Source organism: Protopterus annectens, chromosome 14.part0 (genome assembly GCF_019279795.1).
Source record: "Protopterus annectens isolate FY-2018-M chromosome 14.part0, PAN1.0, whole genome shotgun sequence".
Classification (NCBI taxonomy): Eukaryota; Metazoa; Chordata; order Ceratodontiformes; family Protopteridae; genus Protopterus; species Protopterus annectens.
Window position 1 is genome coordinate 611,133,441 of NC_056748.1, and position 26,590 is coordinate 611,160,030.

General features: G+C 45.8%; 1 protein-coding gene across 1 annotated transcript in view; it reads left to right on the plus strand.

Annotated features, from left to right (window-relative positions):
• Window positions 1-26,590, plus strand: part of ZFAND4 (zinc finger AN1-type containing 4) — a gene marked incomplete in the record, with an annotated part of 250,537 nt that overhangs the window by 28,138 nt on the left and 195,809 nt on the right.

Below are 26,590 nucleotides of genomic sequence, written 5' to 3' on the forward strand. Positions count from 1 at the left end.
GAAAAAAAATTCAGACTGTTTACTCTGCCTCTAAGTATCCCAGAATGCATTGTTTGTCTCCAAAAAATTGCATCAGATCTGCCATGTTTTCCCTTAAAGGAGAAAACTACCTTAGAACTCAAAAAACATGTTTTTTCATTGTATCTTTGTTTTTGCGTTATTTTAATGTCTCAAAATCACTCCAAGTGCTTCTTTTACAATTTTAATGTGTTTCTCTCAAAATGGCGGATGATGGGGCCTGCCCTGGTAATGTGATCTTATTTTCTTGCTTTCCTTCCTTTTTCCCAGAATACATTTCAAGTCCTCTTTATATGACTTATGCCAGACATGGCGCTGTTTTCCCCCTGCCATTAAAATATAATGGCAGGACTGTGAAGCACTGTCCTCTAAACACACCTGTAAAAGAGCTGCTTCTCTGTTTACCTGACAGCCTTCTTTATCTCTCTCACAGAGCTTGTGCTATACTATAAATAGCTGTTAGCTACTTGCAGCAAAAGAAAGCATATAAAAATATTTTTTTGTAAAAAGTCTTTTGTAGTCCTAACAAACTTGATAAACCCTCCCCCTTACTCTCAAGCCAAGGTGTGAAAACTCTCACTGCAGTAAATGATTCCTTGCAGTACATTTACAAGTGACAAAAGTAGTAGGACTCTAAACTTAGTCTGTCTGCTACTTCCCAATGCCTTCAGTGTGAGGATTTTTCTCTCTCTCATGAATGATGCAGACTTAAAATGTGCTTTACTAGTTCAATTATTTCTGCCATGTTCCCCCTCCTTTTTTCTACTTCATATTTATTTATACTTTGATAACCAGGAAAGTAAACTGGTTCCAGGATCCTTTTCAGCCACAACATAAGCTGCACTGGCTAAGATAATAACAGTTATTAAATGCACTTATCAATACAAATAAAAAAATACTGACAAAGACATTGACCAAGATTGCATGTGGAACACACAACCAATGTGTGACCAAGTAAATCATTGAGCAAAATTTACTAGAATGTATACATTTAATAAAGCTTAACTATATTTATTGTATATTCATTGTATGCACACACAAGTGTGTGTGTGTGTATATTTGTGTTTCTGTATATGTATATAAAGGACATGTGTAGAAAAGCGTGTGTGTGGGGGGTTGAAAATGGTAAATGCATTTATACTTTACAAGAAAAAATATTTACTGACTTTTCTCTAAATGTCACAAATCTTTGCAGCTACTCATTATCTTAACACAAACTATTATAAATAACATTTAAAGCTTAGAATTTCAATACTGGGTTGCTGCTTATGTAAATTTGTCAGAAGAGTTGACATTTTCCTTTAAACCTCTGACTGATCTAATTGCTTTGTTTTACTGTGAAAGGGGAGTGTTAAGTTCTCCTCCCCTCTGCAATAAAAACAGTGGAAACAATTCCACAGCTTTCTGTCTTTTTTTTTTTTTTTTTTTTTTTATATCAGCTGCTGTGTTCCTGACAGCAGGATTAATTGCCCATCTAAGATTGACAGCAGTACCTGACAGGGTAAACTAGTGTCTATGATATGTCATGCAGGTGGAGACTAACTTCTCTGCAAAGTATGTGAGAAGTTGAGTTTAAAAAAAAAAGTAGGTGGGCTTTCCCTTCCTTTGACCCCAGTACAAGGAAATAAAAGTTTTAAAAACTACAAGCAGATTTCTGGTACATAATGCTGGAACCATATTGTAGGGAGAAAAGAAACCCAACAATTGAGTTGAACGGTATGAGAGGGTGGAGTGCTCCTTTAAGCTGCTATCACTTCATTGACTTAACAGGTATTCACTGCAGTCTTAAAATGTTATCCTTTTTCAATGACTACTTCAAACATAAGCTGTGCAAATGCTACAGAACACGACTGAAAAGTGCATTCTATTGCTCCTTTCTTCTTAGAAAAGCTAACTTGCTTTCTTTTGTGAAGGCTGAAATCTAGTTCTTCAAGGCATCTCCCTCCCACTTCACACCTACCTTCCTTAGCTGTCAAAGAGCTAAGGGTGATTTGACCCATTATCTGCATGTGATTGACACCTCACAGCAGGTGACCAGGCTAATGTACTGTTTTCTTGTCAGCCTTTCCCTCCTTACAGTAGGAGCATTTTTTTTTTGCATAGAATGCATTGAAAGCCTTCAAATACCTTGTTCTTCCAGGATAACTCTTGATAAAGACAGACAGCACAGTTATGCGATACGTAAACCAGCAGGGGGGAACACATTCCTACTGGCTCTGTGGAACACAGCCTTGAGCAATCAAGTGCACCTACAAGCTCAATTCCTGCCAGGCAAACAAAATTCACTGACAGACGACTTAAGCAGAAATCTAATGGACCGACATGAGTGGAAATTGGAACCCAACTCATTCATGCTTCTAATACACAGGTGGAGGACACCAGATGTGGACCTCTTTGCTTCTCCCCCGAACCATCAATTGTGCAAATTTTGCACCAGAACTCCCCACAGCCAAGCATGGAAAGTGGATACCCTATCCTTTTACATGGGAAAACCTCTCTATCTATGCCTTCCCACTCTGCCCTTCCTCTCAAAAGTACAACTCGAGATCAAACAGGACAGACCAAGGACAATCCTGATTGCACCAGACTGGCCACGCCAGCACTGGTACCCACTTTTATGCAGTCTGACAGTGCCACCCTGGCACCTGCATCAGACCCCTTCCCTGCTGTCCCAGCAGGAGGGCCAGATTAGGCACCCTCCGCTGTAAACCCTGAACCTAACAGCCTGTCTCATTCCATGAATACATCACCAACAACCCGCAGCAAATGGGTGCTGGATGTCATCCTTGAGGCCAGGAGGCCTAGTACTAGGAAATCCTATTCAGAAAAGCGGAAAAGATACTGTTCTTGGAGCCAGTCTCCTAGGAAATCCTATTCAGAAAAGCGGAAAAGATACTGTTCTTGGAGCCATCTCAGGGAAAGGACACAACCATGCCTACCTTACCTCAAATCCTAGATTGTCTAGCAGAAGTGCTCCACAAAGGCCTATCCTTCTCTTCTATTAAGATTCATGCCTTTGCCATCTCTGCTCATTACAATACTGAACCACCCCTCTTCTCTCACCTTCTGGTCAAACAGTTATTGAGAGGAGTTAACAAATTAAGGCTCCCAAGGAGTGCCCCCACTCCAGCTTGGGACCTTCTGTTTGTCCTAGAGAAGCTCATGCTTTCCCCCCTTTGAGCCTGCTGCTACAGCAGAGTTAAAATTCCTATCTTGGAAAACCACCTTACTTCTAGCCATCACTTACACAAGAAGAGTGTCTGAGTTGCAGGCCCTTATGGCTGTGGGACCCTTCAGTATCTTCCATGCGGACATTGTTTCCCTCAGGACTAACCCATCTTTTATGCCCAATGTGGTATCCAGTGTGGCTTTAAACCAATCCATCCATTTGCCAACCTTTTTCACTAATCCTCAGAATAAAGAGGAAAGAATCCTGTACTCCTTGGATGTGCATAGGCAGCTTGGGTTCTACCTTGACAAGACTAAACCTTTCAGAAAGTATGACCAGCTGCTAGTCCGTTTTGCTACAGGGGCAGAGGGCAAGGCCATTTCAAAGCAAACCATCTCCAAATGGATAGCACACTGCATCCATTTCTGCCAAAAACACCATGGAAAACTTACCCCACAGGGAATCGGAACCCATTAGACCTAGGGCTACCTCAACCTCTACAACATTTCTCAGGAGAGTCCCTACCAGGGACCTCCTTGAAGGCCGCAACCTGGAGTTCTGTACACACCTTAATCAAGCATTATCACTTGCCTATCTTTAAATCTAGAGCTGGATTTGCTGCAGCAGTCTTGCAAGGCTTGATAGCCAGCCCTAATACTACTTGACTGCCTCCACCCTTCCTTAGCTTTGGGAATCGACCTAAGGTGATGGCTGCAACAGTGAATCATGAAGAACATAGTACAGTTGTGTACACTTACCATAAATGTAGATGTTAGAGTATATTCACTGTTGTTGTCCTGGTTACCCTCCCTCCAGCCCCCCTGACGTTTCTATACTTCCACCTATTCTCTTTTTTGCCCATATGTTATGACAGTGGTATTTACTTTTTACTGGAGATGTTCCACACCATGTAATTGTTTTCTGTTTTGGGGGCTCGTGACATCTGGGGCAAGAAAAACTGTTGTAATGGCGTCGGCTGCATGTTTTATACCCCGAAGACCTGACGTCATGGAAGAGGCGACAGCATCTGACGCAGAAATCCCAAGAGACTGGTATTAGGGCTGACTGAGCGCTACCTTCAGGCAGATAACCCAAGTGCGATGACTGCAACAGTGAATACACTCTAACATCTACATTTATGCTAAGTGTACACAACTGTACTTTGCCTCTGGCTCTCCTTCTCAGCTTCCAGGGGTCTGTTTTTCATTTTCCTCAGCCTTTAGACATTGCAATTTCTCATTTTCCTCTCTCTCTAAATGCCTCAGTCTCTCTGCTGCCTCTGTTTCCAAATGCTTTACCTTTAGCTCAAGTCTCTCTCCAGACGGATTTTTAAGTCCTCTGTGGAAAGGTTCAGCTGTCCATCTCCATGGCCAGTTTGTCCTTCTGGTTGCTGTTCTGTGATGCAGATGTGACTAAAACCACAATAGTGTGCGCTTTAGTCAGGTTGGCATGCACCATTCCTTTAGCCTAGCACATGTCACCCAACTGGCTCCTAGTCAGCTTACCATACTCCTCTGCTGACATGCTTTCATGCTGTCCCTGACTATAAGCTAACAAAAAAAAAAAAATTGTGATGTGAACTCAATGTTCACTGCTTGGCTGATTGAGAGTACAAACACCGTCCGTGACCACTGACAGGCTACAGGAATTCAGTATCAACACCACTACAAGCCAATTAATATGTGATGCGGCTCTCACCACTGTGAACCAGTTAATATGTGATGTGGCTATCCTACAACTGCCAAACAATGTGATGCCCCTGCACTGGCTCAGTAATCAAGGTGCCTCAATCCTCCCCACTAGCACCAGTGAGGGACGTACACATTGGCAGGATGACAAGTACACACACAATCAAGTACAGTTTCCCTTAAGAGCACACCTAGATCAGTCATTCTGGGGCTGGTTTCTCCCTATTTTCTACAAATCCCTAATGAGACTCCCCAGTAGCGCAGCTTATAGGGTTATGATCTCAGCTGAGTGTCGAAGCTAAGACCTCTACCACCTTCTCTGTCCAACCAGTGCTTCGCATCCCTGCCCAAGTAGCTGACACACATGCTCGCACACTGAGATTTGATTGATGTACAAACACACATCTGGGAAAGACTGACACAGGTTTGCTAGCTTTGCCCCTTCTGCCGAGATTATATGGTGGTGCCAGCTGCCACCAGCCACCCTTATCAGCTACTATAAGGGCCAACACTAACTGCAGAGTTCAGAATCACAGGAAATGTTTTAAAACATTACAGGACAGTCTCCAATAACTATAAACATTTAAACTAATCTTTACTGTATTCCTATCTACATCTAAAAGATACTGTGTCCTTAACTTGCAGAGCAATCACGCAGGCAGAAGTTCTGAGTGAATGTTTCCAAGTCCAAGACAAGATATACAATGTGCACACTTTCTGAGACTATTCTTAAATTGGTAATAAACATTACTGCTGGGTTAGCTCTGATGGCGTCACTCTGTCACTTGCCTTCGGTTCCCAGGCTAACAAACAAACTTTAACATTTCTATGTGAAATGCGTATCTGTCGATTTGTTACTCAGAACTGCAAGTCATAAAACAATTAAATACTTTCACATTTTAGACCTAGTAATTACTTCTCTCCAAGATGATAGAAAAACGTTTATCTCTAGACGTTGTCTGCTTGCTGCACTGAAACTATTTCTTTATAGCACATTGTAAAGCACTTTCTTCTTTTCAGCTAATTTTCTTGAATTTTGCAAGTTGAACTCTGTATGATGTCCTTCAAGGATGCATCTGCAGTCCTAACAAATGGGTTGTCCTGTCCACAGGCAGCCCTTTGGTCGGCCGGATTCCAAAGTCTGGGTCTGGCCTTGGCTGATGTCGCACTTCACCCGACGTCATAGCTGCAGTTCTTCGGGTATAAAGGTATCAGCCGACGCCATTTTCCCCAGTCTTTCTTGCCGCGTGGCGCCCGAAGCAGAAGCTGTTCGCAAGTGCCGGTCGGTCAGAACCAGAGATTACTACTACCGAAGACTTCTAAAAAGCTAAGTACCCCGTTGGGGACTCTTTCTTGCCTCAGCCGATGTCAGAAAAAGTGAATAACTGTTTAACTTGTGGGAAACAAATACCTCATAAAGATTTCCACTCTTACTGCCTACCTTGTTTAGGCCCAGACCACGACGTAGCAGCTTGTCTAGCCTGTGCTTCTTTCAACCGACGGACACTTAGACGTCGGTCGGAATTTGCTGAGGAGTTTTTCGGCTCCGCTTTTGCTTACAACATGCCGTCGGAAACTCAGACTTCGCAATTAACTAAAAAGCGCAAAGAAAAGGACCGACACTCGCGGTCCGCGGTTTCAGCTGAAACCGCGGTTAAGTCCACTGCGAGTGTCTCTGTTTCGGCTGAAACAGAGTCCTCGGTCCTTCCTTCGGCCGAAAGCTTGCCTCCTACCGAGGCCTCATCCAGCATGGCTGAATCTGCTACTGAAATCCCACCTGCTCTTGCAGGTTCACAGGATTTATTTGATACTATTCCTTTAGATATATCTACTCCTACACGTGGAGCTGCTAGGCCCCCTGCATCCATGTCGATTAAGGCTTTTGCCAGGGCTAAAGCAGCAAAATCAACCAAGAATGTGCCTGCTAAGACCCCCTCTCACAGGCCTAGCTCTAGTACTCAAATGCTTAGTCTAGCAGAGGATCTTATTTCTTTGATCCGGGGATCCCAACCTCACCCTGACAGGGCCTCTCACCCACCTCCAGAGAAGAGGCCTAGAGCAGAGCCCCCTGAGCCAGTTTCTTCAGATTACTCCTCTGATTCAGAAAATACAAACCCTCCAGAGGGCCCTTATTCTCCTTATGAGGACTCTGATGCAGAAGACTCCATTCCTTCTGCCTCTCCTCCTGAGGAATTTTCTTTTGGGGAAACCTTGCATGCTATGAGGGAACAATTTCAATGGCAGGGCCAGGATTTTTCAGACTCTAGGAAAAGGCTTAGGACCTTTTTGCATTTGCCTTTAGCCATTCCTCCAGTACTTACTGTTGTGGATGATGCATTTAATGATGCTTGTACTGCTCCTGATTCACTTCCTCCGGCCCCTGCTAAGCCCGACAGGTACTACAGGGTTCCGGACACACATTATCATTTGTATAAGGCTCCTTTTGCAGATCCTGAAACTATTTCTCAGGGACCCAAGGCAGTAGCAGCTACCTCTGCCAAAAACCCCCTCCCCTCTGAAAGGGAATCTAGGGCCTTAGAGAGATGGGGTAAAAAAGTTTACACTTCTGCTACTCTTTCGGCTAGGGCCTTAAACTGTCAATTCCACATGATTCAGTATCAGGAATTTGTTAGATCAGTTAACTAAAAAACTGTCCTCGCCTGGACCGTTAGACAAAATATCTCTTGAAGAAATGGTACATAACATTCAGCAGGTCAGTAATCATTCCTTAAAATGCGGCTATGATGCACTGGAGGCTTCCTTTAGATCAGCTATGACTGGTACAGTGATCAGAAGGCATGCATGGTTAAAAGAGCAGTCCTTACCAGACCATGTTAAATCAAAGCTCCTAGATGCTCCCATGGATAAGCTCAATTTGTTTGGCTCCCCTGCACAGCAGGTACTGAAGAAGGTGGAAGAGAAAGCAAAATCTGTCCAGACAGTCGAGGATTTCTTACAGGTCCAGCCTCCAAGGTTTAGTAGGAACTGGCCTTCCAAGAATTGGTTCTTTCCAGACACCACCAGAGCACAGAGAGGCAGGAATAGGCGCCCAAGAGGCAGGGGTCAATCCAGAGGTGCCTACAGGGGACGTCTGTGGCAGCCTAACAACCAGCGAAGTACTGCCACAGATCCAGCCACTACCACTTCCACAGGACAATCACAGTGACTTGGCTCTGAGACCGCCTACCAGGGAACAACTAGAAGCACCCTTAGGCGGAAAGCTAGCCTTATTTTCGGAAAACTGGCATCACATCACAGGAGACAAATGGATTTTACAGACAATAGACCAAGGTTACAGGTTTCGCTTCCATACTCTACCAAGGAAGAGAGGAATGCCAAACCTACCTCCAAATCAAAAGACAAAAGCTCTAGAACAAATAGACCACTTAATAAGGATAAGAGCTATAGAAAAGGTACAGTCTATGGAACAAGGGCAAGGATTTTACTCCAGACTTTTCCTGGTGCCAAGAAAAGAAAACCAATGGAGACCTATTCTCGACCTGTCCGCTCTAAACACATATCTCATTGTTCCAAAATTCAAAATGCTGACCCTACAGCAGCTTCTTCCCATGCTGGGCAAGGAGTCTTGGCTGGTAACTCTAGATCTCAAGGAGGCATACCTGCACGTCCCCATACGACCAAATTGCAGAAGATACCTCAGATTTCTTGCAGGATCAGAGCATTATCAATTCTCAGCATTGCCCTTTGGCTTATCTACTGCGCCCAGAGTATTCACGAAATGCCTGGCATCAGTAATTGCTCATTGCAGGCTTCAGGGAATTCAAATTTACCCTTACCTGGACGACTGCCTGTTACAAGCGGACAACAAAAACAAATTAGAAAAAGATTTGAAAAAGGTCCTTCATCTATTACAAGCCTAGGGATACACAGTCAATATAAAAAAGTCAAGGCTGATACCATCCCAAAGGATAACTTTCTTGGGTGCAGAACTGGACACATCAAATCAAATGGCATCCCTCACAGCAGAAAAGCAGAAGCACCTTCCTCTCTATTTCATGGCATTAACAACGCAGAACCAGCTAACAGCAAGGAAAGTCCTGCAAGCCCTGGGTTACATGGCATCCTGCATAATATTGATTCCACATGCCAGACTACATATGAGGAAGTTGCAATGGTACCTAAGGAATTTATGGTCTCAGCACAAGCACAGCCTAGAAACCCAAATTCCAATAATTCCATGCCTGAAGCAAGAATTCCAATGGTGGGCTCAGGCCTGTCAATTGAACAAGGGACTGCCCTTCCACAGCCCTCAACCAAGCCAGACTACCACCACTGACGCCTCAGACCTCGGTTGGGGGGCACACATGCTGGACAAGTGCATACAAGGCTTATGGACTCAAGACCAGCTGAACCTACACATAAATCAAAAGGAGATGCTGGCAGTAAGACTGGCAATTCAGACATTGACCGTTTCTTCGACAGGGTCAATTGCTGATAAGGACGGACAACACCACAGTTATGTGGTACATCAACAAACAGGGAGGCACACATTCATACCCTCTATGCCGGATGGCAATGGACCTCTGGAATGTGGCCCTGAGCTTCAACATTCAGCTGCAGGCAATATTTGTACCAGGAAAAGAAAATATACTAGCAGACATCCTAAGCAGAACTACCACGGATGCCCACGAATGGATGCTGCATCCAGACATCTTCAAATCCATTACAAGGAAATGGGGACTACCAGAAATAGACTTATTCGCATCCCCACACAACCACCAATTGAAAAATTCTGCACAAGGGCATACCACCCACTTGCTTGGAAGGTGGACTCCCTATCTTTCAGTTGGAAAAACCTGACAGCATATGCATTCCCACCTCTTCCTTTGATGCACAAGGTGCTACTGAAGATCAAAGACGACCGGCCAAGGATCATCCTGATAGCTCCAGACTGGCCGAGGCAGCATTGGTACCCATTACTGAGGAGTATGTCTCGGGAACAAATATGGCCTCTGCCCCTAGTTTCCTTACTGCTAACACAGAACAACTTCAAAACCCTGCATCCAAACCTAAAAACGCTGCAGCTAGCTGCCTGGAACATTGCATAAGACAAAATAACCCAGATTTATCTCAAAGGGTTAAGGACATTATCTTGGAGGCTCGCAGACCCTCAACAAGAAAAACTTATTCAGCAAAATGGAAAAGATATCTCATTTGGAGTGCAGCAAAAGGAGAAAATGTGTCACTGGTAAACATAGCTAACATCCTGGAATACTTGGCAGAACTTTTCCACAATGGCCTGTCCTATTCTTCCATTAAGATTCATGCATCAGCTATTTCAGCAGAATACAACATGGATCCTCCAGTCTTCTCACATCCTCTACTCAGGCAGTTTCTGAGAGGAATTAAAATGTAAAACCACCAAGGAAGCCACCATTGCCCGCTTGGGACTTGAACTTTGTGCTAGAAAAGTTGACACTCCCTCCTTTTGAGCCAGCAGCAACAGCAGAATTACAGTATTTATCATGGAAAACTGCTTTCCTGCTTGCAATCACTTCAGCAAGAAGGGTTTCTGAATTACAGGCATTAATGGCAGTACAGCCCTTCCTTATCTTCCATCAAGATAGAGTGTCCATGAGAACTAATCCTACTTTTATGCCAAAGGTGGTCTCCAGGGTATCTTTAAACCAAGCTATCCACCTGCCTACATTCTTCCCCAACCCACAGAACAGGGGAGAAAGACTATTACATACCTTGGATGTACATAGACAACTGCGCTACTACCTGGACAGAACCAAGAGCAATAGAAAAACTGACCAGTTACTGGTAGCATATGCAACAGGAATGGAAGGAAAAGCAATTTCAAAACAGACAATCTCTAAGTGGATAGGAAATTGCATTAGATTTTGTTACTCTTACCAAGGGAAGACAACTCCAGAAAACATCAGACCTCATTCCACAAGGGCTACAGCCACTACTACAGCTTTTTTACGAGGAGTGGCTACCAAAGACATTTTAGAGGCTGCTACTTGGAGCTCCGTGCATACATTTGCCAAGCATTATAATCTACCCTTATACTCCAGATCCCGAGCAGGTTTTGCCACTGCTGTTTTGCAAGGGATCTTAACTACACCATAATCTTATTATTACCTCCTCCCCCAGTTTGGTTATGGTATTCTACCCATTTGTTAGGACTGCAGATGCATCCTTGAAGGACATAGTACAGTTTTGTACCTACCATAAATGTAGATGTCCGAGAGGTATGCATCTGCAGTCAGGATTACCCTCCCTCCTTCCCCTCTGTGGTACTCCTAGGGTATTTGCCCATCTTCTAGCTAGCTGGGGGAATCTATTATGGTGTATTTGTTTGTATATATGTACATACATGTTTATTTTTATTTGCTCTCTGTTATTTGGAAACTTTTACATTTATCCAAATTTAGCCTTCCTAGAGGGCACCTGGCATCTGGGGCAAGAAACACTGAGGAAAATGGCGTCGGCTGATACCTTTATACCCAAAGAACTGCAGCTATGACGTCGGGTGAAGTGCGACATCAGCCTAGGCCAGACCCAGACTTTGGAATCCGGCCGACCGAAGGGCTGCCTGTGGATAGGACAACCCATTTGTTAGGACTGCAGATGCATACCTCTCGGACATCTACATTTATGGTAGGTACAAAACTGTACTTTCCAGCTTCTACTAGTAAAACATGCATTTGCCACAGATATATAGTTTTCTGTTCTTTTCCAATAGGGTACACTGTGGTTACATTCTTGAAGCTTAGTACATAACATACAGTTCTTACTTTTGTAGACAAGCATATAAATCGTATTAATATTCAGAAATGACATGATTTACAAAATTCTAGCTAGCTGGGCTGGCAGCATCACAACATTGTATTATCTTTCTAGTGCCTTAATTTTCAGAACACTAGAGAGAGAAACTTTATCATTTTGACCTAGCCAAGATTTTGGATTTAACCGCAATTGCCAAATTAGTTCATGTCCCTCTAGCAGCAACGACCCCCCCCCCCCCAAAAAAAAAAATTCATCACTAAAGCTTCTAATACAACAAACTTAAAACTATGACCAGGGTGATATGAACAATTCCTAGCTAGGACATTTGTATTTTCCCTTGTCTTGTAGCCCTTAGATGCTGGTATAGACGGCATCTTAACTTTCTGTTTAACATGAAGAACACAAAGCACAATATGCCACTCTTTCATTATTGCATGTATATGTTTTGCATGCAGTTATTTTTACATTATTAACAGTAACTTCTTTAGCTTCAAAAATAAAATTGCAATATGAGAAGCCACATTTTTTCATCATCCCTTTCTCCTGCCAGCTCAGTTTCTGTTGTGCGTTTTAAATTTCTCCCTTTCCTATAAACGGGTCTTACCCCCAACAGATTTCTAATTTAATTTTCATTCCTTAAAGTTTCCCAGTTCTTAACAAAGATAAATGTTACAATCTTAACAAAAGATTGTAATGAGGGCACTTTTAAAATTCCTGCTATTATCTTGATCACTTCTGCCATTCTACACTATCATTTTCAACATCCCACTTGCCCACAACAAACTTATTAATTCATCTGGTTCTTTTTTTAATCCAAAATGGGTTTAAAAAAAATCCTCTAACTTTCACTAAAATTAAGTTACACGTCCTAGTGGGTCGATCCTTTTTAGGAACATGTCTTTTTAAAAGATCACATTCATCTAGGAAAGATTCAAAAGTACTAACCATCCTTGCTGCCATTACAAATTGTCCTTTCAGGACAGCTCTTTTCTGTTTAAAGGAGTGAATGCTTGCAAATGCAGGAAACTATTAGAATGTGTTTTTCCTGAATGTCTCTAGAAATATATCTGTTATTTTTCTTTCAACAGAACGTCTAAGTATGAAACCTGGTTCTGACTTTCCATGTATGAAAAATGTAAAAAAAAAAAAAGTCATTAATATAATTATTAGACTTCAATGTCTTCTATGTGTCCTTTCTACAAAATAAATCTGATCCAAAAAAATAATTCTTATGGGGGGTGAATAAAGGTGTTTTCTCCCACTGGAGTGTCACACTGTTTGCATACATACCTCCACATAATTCCCCCATGGCCCCTCCTTTTTGAAGGAAGAGGTCTCCTTCAAACAATATAAAATTGTTTTAACACAAGATCCAGTAATTGCTCACACATGTTCAGTTGATCCTGGGATATACTTTATCCATCAAATATTCAGAAAACCATAGAAGCCCTATATCATGGAGGATTACAGTGTAAAGATCTTTAACATCAAAGCATATGTTAAAGAGAATACCATTAATTTGAGCTAAAAATTGCAAAGAATCTTTGCAAATACTCTCTTGCTATAGATTCTTAGTGAAACCTTTGCGTCTACGATTCTTAGTGAAACCCTTGCGTCTACGATCGGATGCATTGGGGGTTGTCCCAATAGAAAGTTTAAGATGCATTATATACGAGCATCTGAGGGATACAAGACTAGGGAAAGATACAAGTGCCCTGGCTAGATATTGTTCACATCACCCTGGTCAGAGTTTTAAGTTGGTTGTATTTGAGGCTTTAGTGACGAATTGGGGGGGGGGGGGGGCATTTAATGCAATGTCTTGGCTAGGTCTGAATGATCAAGATTTGATTTCCAGTGTTTTGAAACGAAGGACTTCAGAAAGATAATCTAATGTAATTTCATTTGACTTGCTTTTAAATAGATTTATACAAATTATTTTATGAATGAACTTTCTGTTGTGGAAGTGTGGAATTATCTGTGCAGAGCACTATTGTTTTATTGGCACCAAAGGTATTGGCAAAGCAATCTTCCTCGGTGCCGACCACATTGGCCCTGAGCAAGCATCTTGAGGATTTTTTCATGATTACTCTACCTGGAGCATCCTACTCCCCTTCCTTTGATCCCTTTCCAGAAAGGTTGCCTTCACTCTTCCTGGAAAGGCCAAAATCGCCCTTCATTCCACTTGAAGCCTGACTGAGGATGACTTAGAGAGACTGGTGAATAAAATACTCTGGATGAGAGGATTGATAGGTCCGCTTCGACTCTGGTCCCTACACGTCTAGGATCTGAGTGTTGTACACTTCAGCAGTTCCTTTTTTGACATCTGCTGAAGCTTCAAAGCCCTCTGCTCCAAGCCTCCTGGAGCTTGACTGTGTGGGAACTGAAGATACCCTTATCTGCAGAACTCTCTTGCTCCGAGCTCTTTGGTACAGCCAGAGCTGGGGACCTCTGAGCCATATTTTTCCTGTCAGCACTGAGGTCCCAAAGTCGACCCCAATTTTGTTTGAGCCTTCTCCTCACCTTAGAGCCTTGGCGTGGATCAGTTTGGCTTCAGTCTCAGGTGGTGTCTTCTCGGAGTGGGGAGTGACCATGGTTCCAAGGCAGTCTCTTTTTTTCGTTCCAGGATCCCATTCCTTCACTTTTTGGTTGGGCCAGCTTTTGAGGCTATGGAGAGCGCCTTGACTACAGCAGTCAGCCCCTTCCACCTTGGAGCAGATATCCTTGCCTTCCTCCTGTCCAAATATTAAACCTGTGCCTCCATTGAGTCAGCTTGCGCTGAAACTGAAGGATTCCAAAAAGGGAATTTCCTTTTCTTCCTGATATCTCCCCCAGATCATCTCACTGAGGAGGTCCTTGAGAAGAAAAAGTACAAGAAGAAGCACTTGGATTCCCCAGAGGAATACATAAACACCACCAACTTCAATGAAGGGAAATGATCCCCAAGGTCACTTCCAGATGATTACTTTGGTGACATCCTGGAGATCCTAAAGCAAGGGGTGCTTAGAAGTACCAAAATCTTTCCTCCATGGAGTCTGTGTACCTGCAGACTTCTGGCACTCGTCAATCTACCTGTTGGTTGACTCTGCCCTCTGATCAACTCATTGATCTGTAGGCAGGCTTGGAAGGCCCCAGACATAAGAGCCTGTCCCCAGGAGACCTGACAAAATTACTACCGCCGCATTGGAGGAGTAGTTTTGGTCTGAAGGGTTTAGCTTGTTAATGCCATGGTCGTAGTGGTCACAACTGTAAAGGAACTAGCTGAAGAGAGTTCCTCTGTCCATCCACTTAACAGAATCTTGGTCGATGGATAGATTTGGCAAATGTCTATGCATCATAGACCTTTACACTAAGGTCCTTGAATTTTTTGTTACACTTGACCAGACTGCAAAGGGATCTAATCAAGGAGTAGGCTACCTTAGTCTATATCAAACTTGTCCATGAGACTTGTTGCTCATGCAGCTGAGGGGAAGACCAGAGTGGTGGGTTCAGGAGTTGCCATTAGACATGCCTGGATGCGTCTCTGTGATTTCTGTGGAGCCATTCAAGTTTTCATTCATCAGTGCACCTTTTGACGGATCTTCCTTATTCGCCCCAAATGTTAGACACTGTATCCAGGTGTGAGAAAGATGGAAAGACCCTTTCATGTTGTGTTTGTACATTTTTCCACTCTTCCGTGACCATTCTCTAGATATCGGAAGCAGTGGGAAAATGTGGTTCAAGAAGTCCTAAGAGGCTTTTCAAGATGCACCTGGAGAGAGTTTCCCCAGGGGCAGAGGGAGGGGGGAACTTTTAATGGAAGATGCTGTCCACACGGCAGAGGTGACTCGCAGAATCAGGGTTTGAGTTTTTTTCTGGCAAACCCTTCCAGTGTTCTTGAAAGGAGGCTTGATTGTCTTCCTCTGGAGGCAGTCGGGAGACGTCTATTCCTGCACCTCAAAGCCTGGCTACAAATATAATCAGATACTTTTTTGGTGCAGAGGATTATTTCCAGAGGTAATGCCATACCTTTTTCCCTATCTCTTCTCGTATGCAGAAAAATCCTCTATGTTCTCACTAGTCAGAGTGAACACTCAGTTCTTCAAATACAAAAGCTGCTAGAAAGAGTCCTCCAAGAAGTCCCAACCAGACCAGATAGCTTCCAGAACTTGGTCAAGATTCTTTTTAGTGCCAAAAGACAGGGGACTGGAGATCACTTTTGGATCCAAGTATGTTGAACAAGTCTGTTCAGCAAACCAAATTCCAGATGGTCATATTAGTCAAATTCGATGTACATGCATATTGTCGAACAGTGAATGGTCGAGCGGGTATGGTCGAAAGGAGTGCAGCAACATCTCAAAAATGCGATTGCAAGTGTGAATCGCAAAATCCCGTCCCCTTTTTGACCCATGTTAGCACTCGTATTAGGGTGTAGAGCAGTTGGAAATGTTGAATTTGGTGTTTTAATGACATGACCGTTTGGCATTACGGGATTCATGGCAAAAAGTTGGTAAAATGTATGGTTGAGCAATGTGTGCTCAACCATATGAATATAAACCGCTTTTAGTCAATACTTCCATGTTTTGAAAAGGATGATTGGATGTGCTCAGTAGATCTTCAGGATGTGCTTTTCCTTATCAAAATGGAAAAACTATCCAAAAGTTTTCTTCCCTTCCAGCTAGGAACCAAGCATTTCAGAGTTCTGCCCTTTGGCCTCACCACAGCACTTAGGGTGTTCAGATGTATGGTAGTATAGCAGGTCACATGAGACTGCAGAGAATCAGTGACGTTCTTTGTGTTTCACTGTTGCAGTCCTCACATTTGGGTTATCCTGCCAGGGGTAGCCGTCAGTCAGCCCAAATGCCAGAGGCTTAGTATTTCTGCATTGGTTGCTGTCGCTCCAGGACTGACGTCAGGTCGTCAGTGGTATGAAATCAGGCAGCCGACGCCATTACATCGGTCTTTCTTGCTATAGAGCCCAAAGCAGAAGCAGTTTGTACGAGTGCCAGTCGGCTGCTACCGGAGTTTTCATTTCCGAATTGAAGTTGGTCTTCTAAAGCTAAGTACCCCATTGAGGATCTTTTTTTTTTTTTTTTTGCTCTAACCGATGTCAGAAAAAGTTAACAATTGTCTCGCCTGATGAAAGCAAATACCACACAGAGACTTTCATTCTTACTGCGTCACCTGTTTAGGCCCAGACCACGATGTCCCCCACTGTCACTTTTTTGTGCTTTGTTCAACGCCAGACCTATATGTCTTCAAGCCCTTATTGTAGCTAGATATTTTTGCACTCAGTCCTCGAATTCTGATGTGGCTTCGGTAAGCCATCCAACTACTGATCTTCTGAAAAAAACATAAGGATAAAGACAGCACAGGTCCAAAAGTGCCGACTATGCTTCCGTTAAGCTAGTAGTCAGTTCCCCAGTCCTCAAGGTGCTTTTGCAGCCCCTTATGCCCACTTCTGTGGATTTGCAGGCCGCTACCAAGACAGTTTCGGAGTCTGGTATGCTGTGAGACTCTTCGACTAAGGATCCTGCGGATGTCTCTACCTTGGATGGGTCCGGAGCTGCTGAGCAGGCACTGGCTTCTTAGGAAGTACTTTGCACTACCGTTACTCGTCACAGACAGACTACTTCTTTTGAGTCTTCAGTTCTCTCAAACAACAGAGTTTCTAAGGCCCAGGGTACGAACCACACCCAAAAGACCGACGACCCAAGCTCGGGCACCTGCTTCCTTGCCTCTGTCTCAAATGCTTAAAATGGTAGAAGACCTTCTAATGCTTGTGGGAAGCCAGGCTACCCCTTCCAAAAGAAAAATACATGTCCCCAGTAGTTTTATCTGAACAAGAGTCCAATGACTCTGATGCATCTGAATATGAAGATATACAACCCCTCTCTGCTTATGAGGATTCTGATGCAGAGGAATCCATCCCATCAGCCTCTCCACCTGAGGACTTTTCCTTTGGGGAAACCCTGCATACTTTAAGGGAGTATTTCCTTTGGGGAAACCCTGCATACTTTAAGGGAGTATTTCCAATGTGAATGTCAGAACTATCCTCAGTCAAAAAAAGAGACTGGGGAAATTCTTAGATTTTCCAGAGCACAGACCTCTAGCCATTCCTCTTGTCCTTAGATTTTCCAGAGCACAGACCTCTGGCCATTCCTCTTATCCTGGATGTTGATTTTATGAAATCCAGTCTGACCCCAGGCACCCTCCCTCCTGTTCCCAGGAAACTGGACAGGTATTAGAGTCCCTGACTCACTCTCAAATTTCTTTTCAAAAATCCTACTGCTGACCCCGAGGTCATCTCTCAAGAACCTAAAGGAATCGAAGCAACTACAGCTAAGAATCCCACTTCCCTCAGATTGGAATTAACTAGCATTAGAGAGATGGGGTAAAAAAAAGTATACACCTCTGCTACTCTTGCTATTAGAGCTTTAGATTGCTAATCCCACATGCTGGAGTATCAGCAACATACCATGAAACACCTCCAACAAAAATATCTTCTTTTCTTGCTTGTGCAGAAAATAGTTACAAGAGTTAATGTATTTTGCAAGTCAAGTAACTAAGCACACCTTACAATGTGGTTTTGATGTCCTAGAAGCATCTTACATGGCAACAGTCACTGGTTCTATCCTTAGAAGGCATACTTGGCTTAAGGAACCGACCTTGCCAGACCATGTCAAATCCAAATTATTCGACGCACCCTTTCATAAAGACAACTTATTTGGCACAGGGTGGAAGAGTTCTTAAAATGGAAGAAAAAGCTAAATCTATGCAGATAGAGGTTCCGTAGGCATTGCCCCTCTAAGCACTGGTCCTTTCCTGCTCCCGCCAGGCCAGCTCAGCCCAGACCCAGGGGAAGCAGACCCCCCAGAAAACAGCCCCAGGGAATGCAGAGATCTAAGCAATGGAGTTCCTCCTCTTCAAAATCAGGGAGTGCAAAGCCACCCCCTTATGGTAATAACTCACAATGACTTTACACTTCCACTCCCTCCCTCTGCCCACCTGCTCGTGCCCTTAGGAGGAAAATTCTCCTTCCATGCAAGCTACTGGGCCACCATTACCAATGACTGCTGGGTCCCCAACAGTGTCCCAGGGATACAAATTTTATTTCCACACATTGCCAACCCCAAAAGGATTCCCAGATCTTCCCCCAAACCATTGGGCAGAGGCCAAAAAGCAAGTCCTTTCCCTGCTCTCCATGAGGGTAGTAGTACATGTTCCTGCAGAACAGATAAGCCTCCAGACTGTTCCAGGTACCCAGGAAAGAGGGCACATGGTGCCTAATCCTCTCTCAATTCTAAACACCTTTCTGGTGATACCAAAATTCAAAATGCTCACCCCCCAGCAGCTTCTACCTTTACTTTAGCCACCTGCCACCCTAGACCTAAAAGAAGCCTACCTACACATCCCAATCGGGGAATCGTGCAGGAAATACCTACGTTTCAGGGCAGGATCAAGGCGCTTTCAGTTCTCTGCGCTTCAGTTTGGCTTATTTACTGCTCCCAGAGTTTTCAATAAATGTCTGGCTCCCGCCATAGCTTTTTTCAGACAAATATTCAGATTTAGTCATACTTGGACGACTGCCTCATTCAGGCAGACAGGAAAAGCTGCTTCAGCACCTGACCTTTGTAAAGGACCTACTGACCTCCCTGGGATATACTATCAACGAAAAGAAATCCAAACTAGTCCCCGCACACAAAATTATATTCCTGGGAGCAAGCCTGGACACAGCATCCCAGATGGCATTCCTTACTCCAGAAAAACAAGCCTACCTGACAGCCTACTTCTCTCAACTAGCCTACCGGACAGCCTACTTCTCTCAACTAGCCAACAAGAGCCAGTTATCTGCAAGGAAAATCCTGCAAGCTGTAGGGTTCATGGCTTCTTGCATTCTACTCATTCCATATGCCAGACTGCATATGAGGAAACTAAAATGGTACCTAAAAAGCCTTTGGTGTCAGCACCCGCAAGACCTGGAAACTCTTATACCAATGATACTTTGTCAAAGGAAAGATTTTCTTTGGTGGGGAGTAGTATGCTACCACAACAAGGGACTTCCCTTCTCACAACCCCACGCTGCCCAGACACTCACCACAGACCATCAGATTATGCCTGGGGTGCTCACCTGGACATCAGGTGCATTCAGGGCCAATGGATCCCAAATCAAATACATCTGCACATCAACCAAAACGAGATGTTGGCTGTTTAGCATGCCCTGACAGCTTTCAGACCCCTACTCTCCCCGGGGCTGCTTCTGATCAAAACAGAACACCACAGTGATGTGGTATATAATCAAGCAGGGAGGGACTCCCTCTAATCCTGTGTGCAGGTTCGCCATGACCCTTTGGCACACAGCCTCAGCCATGCAACTATTCCTGTTGGCACAATTCCTGCCAGGCTCCCTAAACTCTGGCAGACAACTTGAGCAGAAACCTACTAGACCACAAAACCTTCACCTTGTAACCCAGAAGTGGAGTACCCCAAAGGTCAACCTCTTTGTCTCCCACTCCAAGCATCAGCTCAGCAAATTCTGCACCAGGGAACCTCGCAGCAAGGCCTGGGAAGTGGGATGCTGTATCCTTCCAGTGGGTAAATCCCTCTGTCTATGCATTCCCCCTCTTCCACTCATTTCAAGGGTACTGCTCAAAATAAGGGAGGAAAAACCGAGGGCAGTCCTGATTTGCCCCAGACTGGGCATGCCAGCACTGGTAACTACTGCTGCGCGGCCTGTCACCCCTGCCACCATGGCACCTACCTCAGATCCCAACACTTCTGATTCAAAGGAATGGAGAATTCATGCATCCCCCAATTGCAGACCTTCAAACTGGCAGCCTGGCTTATTCCCTGACCTATCCTAAAGCTGCCAATCTAAGCAAATAAGTTTTCGATGTTATATGTGAAGCCAGACACCCCAGCACTAGAAAACCTTATGCTGACAAGTGGAAAAGGTTTTGCATTTGGATCCAGGCTAAGGGAGCAGGAAAGGCACAGCCCTCCCTACCCCTCATCCTGGATTACATTGCAGACCTACTACACAGGGGTCTGTGTTTCTCTTCTATTAAAATTCATGCTTCATAATCTCTGCTCATTTCAGTACAGAACCACTTCTTTTCTCACACCCTCTCAAACAACAGATCTGAAGTAGGAAGACTTCATTCGTCTGCAACCTGTGGGTATCGGATCCGACCTCGGATCCGAGCCGGCAATTCAAAAGCTTAGGCTCCGAGCTCCTAGCTCCTCCCTCTTACCCATAACCCCTTGCCACGCCCTGACTGACCTCAGATTTCGTTTGCCGCTTTTCAAGAAGCAACGGAATTCTTGAGCTCCTGGCGTGGTTTTTGAGAAGTAGTTTTCTGACAGGAAAATTGTTGAAATTCTCTTTTTTTGTTACAAATATAGTTAGTGTTGTGTGTGGTTAAGGCTTTCCTCCCTCTTTAGTTAATTTTTCTCGGGTTTTCGTAGTTTGTTTGTGTGTGTGTGTTTAGGCCTTAGGTGTTATGTCTGAAGCCCCTAAGGCTGTCTTTTCAAATGTGCCGAGTGTGGCCATAAGCTGTCCCCAGCAGATGGCCACACTCGGCAAGTCATCTTGGGGTTGAACACCTGTCTTCTGGTTGTACCATTTGTGCAGGGTTCAACCCGGCTTTAAGGAACGGAGGTCGGTTAGTGCTGGCGGGTCTTTTACCCCAGATACTGCTTCGCCTCTGCCCTCCAGTCAGCAACTTGTTGCTGTCAGTTCTCCCCTCCGGCTGGGACTCAACCTCCCTTAAAATGCCGGAGGAAGGATTCTAGTAGGGAGACAGAAGGAGAGGCACAGGAGAAGCACCACAAGAGGAGAGCCGGCTTCCAGCTCGGCTCCTCCATCTAAGCGGGCTTCCCCTGTGCCTTCTAGCTTTCCTCCTCCTCGGCTCCACTCCCTCGGTTCTCTCCTGGACCCGAGGAGGAGGAGGCTAGCCCTTCCAGGAGGTCTCCAGGCGGTTCTCTAGGTCCGCTTGGTGGCCTCCTCTAGATCGACCTTTTCGATGAGAAGCTGATATGGACCGGATGATGAGGAAATTCATCCAGGCCCAAATGCAAATGGGAGTGCTCCTAGCCCCCAACCGGGAGGGGCTTGACCCTTTCGCCCTAGCTCCTTCTCCGACCCATACCACGGGTTCGGAGCTTGCGCCGTGCAGATTTGGATCCGGGGTGGGTCGGATCCGATTGGTCGGCGCACTCGGATCCGTCCCATCCCTTGAGTGCTTGGTGCCGGACCCGACCTCTCGGAGCCGCGGGCCGAGCCTCGGATCCGAGGGAGCTGGTGTGTCTTCGGCTCCGTCCAGGTCGGAGCACACTGGTCTCTCGGATCCGACTGTTTCGGCTCCGACTCAGATCCGTACGTCTGATCCGAGTGGGGGTCGGCTCTCGGGGCTTAGAGAAGCTGGCTCCCCCTCGGCTTTCAACGTTATGGAAAGGGCACTGTCGAGGACATCCGGACCCCCGGTCCCTGCCACGGCTCCATCCCGCACTCCATTGCAGTTGGGCCAGGCCCCCACCAGCCGGTCCCAGGGACAGCCCGCCTCGATGTCCCAAGTGGTTCCCTTGGAACATCCATCTGCTGAAGAGTACTCCTCTGACAGCCCCCCCGATGAAGTACCTCGGAAGCGCAAGTGCAAGAGGAGGCACATGGACTCCCTGAGTCCGTCACTGAAGACACGGACTTGGATGAAGGGAAGGCTCCCTAGGTCACCCCTGAGGCGTCTCATTTGGAGACATCATGGAGATGTTAAGGATCAGGGGGTGGTCTGCCCCAAGGCTTCTTCGGACGAGTCTGTGTTCTTGGAGGCATTCGAGGCGGCCCTTCTACCTCTTGGGTGTCCCTCCTGCTGACCCCTGGTAGATCTTATATCTATCAGGCGTGGAAGGATCCGGACACCATTGAGCCTATCCCAAAACGCCGGACCGCATTCTTTCTCCCCATCAGACCGCACCCACTGGAGTAAGGGTCCCCAGTAGATGCCATGATGATGGCTGCGCCACGAAGAGGGAATTGGCCCAGGAGAGTCCCTCCGTCCATCCTCCAGGCAAGGAGTCCCGTTCGATGGATCGAATTGGGAAGCGAGTGTTTAGTTCAGCGACCTTCTCCTTGAGAGCTGAACTACATGGCATGTCATTAGGATGCAGCGAGATCTGATTAAAGAGTACGCTGCATCTCCCGAGTCCATCTCGAGTGAGGATAAGCAGGTTTATTCCACCCGAATGGCCACTCTCAGATCTGTATCCAATACATCTATGCGGCTGCTGTCTCATGCTACTGAGGGAGCTAGAGCCAGCGGAGCAGGCCTTGTCATGAGGCGACAGGCCTGGCTCCGCCATTGTGATTTTGCTGAGCCCTTTAAGGCGACCTTCGAATGCCCCTTTCGATGGTTCTGCCTTATTTGGCAAGACTGTTCATGAGACACTTGTCCAGAGCGAAAAGGACGGAAGACGCTGTCTGCCGTCGGAGTCCGCTTCTCAGCTCCCCAGAGGTCCTTCTCTAAGAACCAAAAGGGACAGAAGAAGATGTGGTTCGAAGTCGCAGCAGTCCCAACCTGCTCCGGATAACCAGTCCTTCTGTGGCAGAGGAGGACGGGAGGTCGTCGTGCCAGAGGCAGGGGCTCCTGGCAATTTTGGGTCCAGAGAACCCTTCTCTGAGAGACCCACGCAGCAGCCCTGAAGGGTTGCCCGGCTGTCCGTCTCTGGAGGCAGTCGGGGGTTTCGATGCACCTGACTTCTTGGGAGTCCATAACAACAGACAGTTGGGTGCTTGACTCATATCCAGAGGATATTCAATACCCTAATCAAGATCCCCAAATCTCGCAGCCTCCCAGATGTTCCACCTGACCAAAGGAGGCGGCAGCTCTCGAAATCGAGCAGCTGCTAGAAAAAGAGCCATCCAGCGTCCCCCAGATCAAGCCGGATTAGGGTTTTACTCCAGGTTCTTTTGGTGCCAAAGAAGACGGGGACTTAAGACCAATTTTAGACCTTTCCCTGTTGAACCTGTCAGTAACCAAGCAAAAGTTCGGATGGTCACCCTGCAATCTATACTCCCCTGTTGAGGGAGAACGACTGGATGTGTTCCATAGACCTCAAGGATGCGTGCTACCACATTCGGATGGACAGGCGATCCAGGAGGTTTCTTCGCTTCGGCTGGGAGCCAGTCACTATCAGTTCAGGGTCCTCCCTTTGGTCTCACCTCAGCCCCCAGGGTGTTTACCAAGGTGTTAGCGGTGGTAGCGGCCCACCTGAGGCTCCAGGGATTACAGGTCTTTCCGCACCTGGACGACTGGCTCCTAACTGCATCATCAAGGCATCTTCTGTGCTCAGCCAGGGATTACTTCCTTCAACTAGCACCAAGGCTGGGCATAACGATCAACTGGGAGAAATCTTTCCTGAATCCAACTCAAATTATAGATTTCATAGGAGGAAGACTAGACACCAGATCAATGCGAGCCTTCCTCACCCCAGACCGTATCGTCAGCCTGAGGTGTCATGTGACAGCGATCCTTCAACCGTCACCAACTGCAGCTTCGGGTCCTGAGGGCCCTAGGTTCTATGGCGGCAGCTATTCCGCTTCTAATTCATGCCGCTTACGCATGCGGGTTCTTCAATGGACCCTTCAAGTTCAGTGGTCTCCTCTTTGTTCGTCTCTAAACGCTCCGATTGTGGTCAGCAGAGCGTGCAGGGACTCCCTTCTGTGGTGGCTTCTTTCTCCGGAGCCCCTAGCAGGAAGACCCTTTTGCTGCATTTCCCGAGCCACAGTGACCACGGACGCTTCTTGCCTCGGGTGGGGGCATTCTGGGAAAGATTGTCCAAGGCACGTGGAATCCCACAGAGACATCATTGCATATAAATGTCCTGGAAATGAGGCGGTGCTCCTAGCGTTGCAAGCACTTCACCACGTTCTTCCTACAGGGACTATTGCGATTCAGACAGACAACATGTCCGTAGTCTGGTATATCAACAAGCAGGGAGGAACCAGGTCTTATCCCTTTGTCGAGAGGCCATGAGAGTCTGGGAATGGGCAATTTCCACCAAACGCTTTCTGATAGCAACGCACATTCCGGAAAGTCCAACATCCTTGCGGACAAGCTCAGTCGCACCATCCTTTCTCCACACGAGTGGTCCCTAAACCTTCAAGTAGCGAAGAAGATTTTTGCCGTTTGGGGGCAACCCTGTTGCGATCTTTTGCTTCTCCCTCAAACGCCAAATGCGACAATTTCTTAGCTCTACTTCCCCACCAGGAGTTCCCGAGGATGCTCTGGTGCATGCTTGGCCTCCCGGTCTCCTTTATGCCTACCCTCCACTTCCTCTGATGCAGAGGTTTCTGCAGAAAGCCAACAGTTTGGGGAGCAGAATGATTCTCATTGCCCCATTCTGGCCTCGACAACCTTGGTTCCCCTTCGTATGGTCTCACAAAATCAATCCACCATGGATTCTGGATCCAATTTCGATCTCATCTCTCACCCTCTGGGAATGCCAGTTCCCAATCTGCGGACCCTGAAGTTGACAGCTTGGCTGCTCCAATTCCAACCTTAATTAGGACTCCGGTATCTCTTCACCGGTCAAAGCAATTTTGGTGGCTGCTCATAAACCTTCTACCAGACAGGTTTATCGGAGTAAATGGAAGAGGTTCTCTATATGGGCAGGGCAGAGAACGGTGGATCCTTTTCAGCACCTATCTCTGCGGTGCTAGAATTTTTAACAGACCTCTTTCATCAAGGGGCCAGTTCTTCCACGATTAAAGTACAATTGGCGGCTGTATCGCATTATCACATTGGACAGGACACAGCTCCCCTTATGACAGCGAAATTATGCAAATCCTTTCTCAAGGGAGATTTTAAATTAAGGGCTCCAGTCAAGGAGGTTGTACCGCCTTGGGATTTGTCTTTAGTCCTGCAGGCCCTTACTGCTCCTCCCTTGAGCCTGCAGCTTCTGCTGATTTAAAATTCCTTTCCTGGAAGACTGTCTTTCTGGTAGCTATCACTTCAGCCAGAAGGGTGTCTGAGCTTCAGGCTCTTTGTGTCAAACCGCCTTACCTTTCTTTCTTCCCTGATAGGGTGTGCCTCAGGACCAATCCATCTTTTCTTCCGAAGGTCTCTTCTGAATCCAATATTAACCAGTCAATCAATTTGCCTGTCTTTTTTCCCAAGTATTCAAACAAAGGGGAATACAAATTGCATTCATTGGATGTTCATAGACAATTACGTTTTTATATTAACAGGACAGCTGGCCACAGGAAATCAGATCAGCTGTTCGTCTCCTTTGCTAAATTTGCTCTGGGTAAAGCAGTGTCTAAAGTCACTCTGTCTAAATGGATTGCTAATTGCATATTGCAGGCATATGACACTTCAGGCAGACCTGCTCCTAAGAGGGTTACGGCTCATTCTACTAGGGCAGTTTCTACGTCAGCCGCCTTTAAGTCCCGTGTTTCATTGGATGATATCTGCGCGGCAGCTACTTGGGCCTCGCCTCATACTTTTATTTCTCATTACAAGGTGGATGTTGTTTCTAGAGGAAGAGCATCCTTTGGCTCAGCGGTGCTCGAACATCCTTCCATGATGGCCCAAGATTCAGGTAGCTAGGGACTCTGTCCCACAGGTTGCAGACGAATGAAGTCTTCCTACTTCAGATTTAGAAGTTATGTACTCACCATAACGTTCCATCTGAGTAGGTGACTTCATTCGGATGCAACCATCCCCCTGACCTTTATAGAGCGAGTATTTATGCTGTTTTAGTATACTGTGGTCAGTATTTGAGGCAAACTCAATCTGAGGTCAGTCAGGGCGTGGCAAGGGGTTATGGGTAAGAGGGAGGAGCTAGGAGCTCGGAGCCTAAGCTTTTGAATTGCCGGCTCGGATCCGAGGTCGGATCCGATACCCACAGGTTGCATCCGAATGAAGTCACCTACTCAGATGGAACGTTATGGTGAGTACATAACTTCTAATTCCTAAGAGGG